Source organism: Hipposideros armiger, unplaced genomic scaffold (assembly GCF_001890085.2).
Source record: "Hipposideros armiger isolate ML-2016 unplaced genomic scaffold, ASM189008v1 scaffold_920, whole genome shotgun sequence".
Lineage (NCBI taxonomy): Eukaryota > Metazoa > Chordata > Mammalia > Chiroptera > Hipposideridae > Hipposideros > Hipposideros armiger.
Window position 1 is genome coordinate 417,310 of NW_017732270.1, and position 1,802 is coordinate 419,111.

Sequence of the window (1,802 nt, forward strand, 5' to 3'; positions counted from 1 at the left end):
TATGTTGTTCCAGATCAACAATACTCCCCAGCCCACCCATAGTTCATGAGAAGTAATAACAGATTATTGTTTTAAGGCTTAAAATGTAAGCCACTAGGTTTGGGGGTGGTTTGTTACAACAGCAATAGCTAACTAATAGAAACATATTTGTAGGTGTGGAGAATCGCTCTGGAAAAGCAAATTATTCCAAAGCAAATCAGGAAGCTTAGGCAACTGGGAGCCCATGGGAATACTACTGGGCAGGTATTTGGTGGGAAAATACTGACATGAGGAGAATTGAAGAATGATCAAGTCAAATTTGACCAACTTCACACGCTCTTCAAAGACTGGGTCTTTGTGTAGTTGTTGCCAAGCATCTAAACATTCTCATTTATGCTGTGACAGTTACTTTTTAGGCTTAAAAACTTTGTGCCAAAAGATCATAGAATGTGAGAGCTGATAGAAACCTTAGAGATTTCACTCCCTTATTTTGCAAATGAATACATAAGAAGAATGAAAGCTGGCAATGATTAATGGCCTGTCCTAAATCGCATAGATCACTCGAATCTCTCATTCTTATTTGCCACTCACAGTTAGTTACAATGTCATCTTGAATCATGTCCAAGTGTCCTGTGTATCCATGCCTCATTTTCACTGCCTCCTTCAAAGTTTAGGGCTTTATTACTTAGTACCTGATTTACTATAGTGGCCTCTTTCTTGGTATTTCTTCTTTTTTGCAGTGCTTCATAATGGGGATCAGTGGTATTTTAGGTAGGAAAATTCTTCATTGAGGGAGAATGTCTTCTGCATTGCCAGACATTTTGTCTCTTTGATCCTAAGGTAATACATGTTTTTTTTTCACTGCTCCTACCCCGACTCATGCCCTCTCTTACCCTTGTACTCATTATGAAAATAAAAAATACCCCCACATCTAGAAGAGATATTTGCGTAACCCATGTTCAAAGTAGCATTATTCACAATAGTCAAGAGGTGGAGGCAACCCAAGTGTCCATCAACAGATGAATGGATAAATAAAATGTAGTATATACATATAATGAAATATAATTAAGTCTTAAAAAGGAAGGAAATTCTTACACATGCCACATCATGGCTGAACCTTGAGGACTTTACGCTAAGTGAAATAAACCAGTCATACAAAAACAAATACTATATGATTCTACTAATATGAGGTACTTGGAGTAGTCAAATTCATAGAGACAGAAAGTAGACTGGTGGTCTCCAAAGGCTGGGGAGAGGGAAAATGGAGAATTTGTGTTTGATGGGCACAGAGTTCCAGTTCTGCAAGATGAAAAGATTTCCGAAGATGGATGGAGATAATGGTTGCACAACAATGTGAATGTAGTTGAGGACATTGTATTGTGAGGGGAAACAGAGTTTAGTGATTATTTTAAGCTGGTTATTTTTAAGAAACAAAAGACTCAGAAAGGACATTACCTGTATGTATAAAGAAATTGGACCCACCAAATGGCTCAGTTGGTTAAGACCTTGCTCAAGAGTGCAAGCTCTGAGCAACAGGGTCACCGGTTTGATTGCCACATGGGCCAGTGAGCTGCCGCTGAGCTGCCAACAGGTGTCAGCTGGTGAGAGCACATACTCCTAACAACAAGGTTGTCTGTTGAAGATGGTGGGCTATGCCCACTCACAACTAAAGACTGAACTCGGCACCTTGAGCTGAGATGCCACCCGGGTGGCTCAGGGGATAGAGCACGTGCTCTTAAAAACAAGGCTGCTGGTTCGACTCCCACATGGGATGGTAGCTACACCCACCTGCAACTAATTAAACACAGCACCTTGAGCTTAGC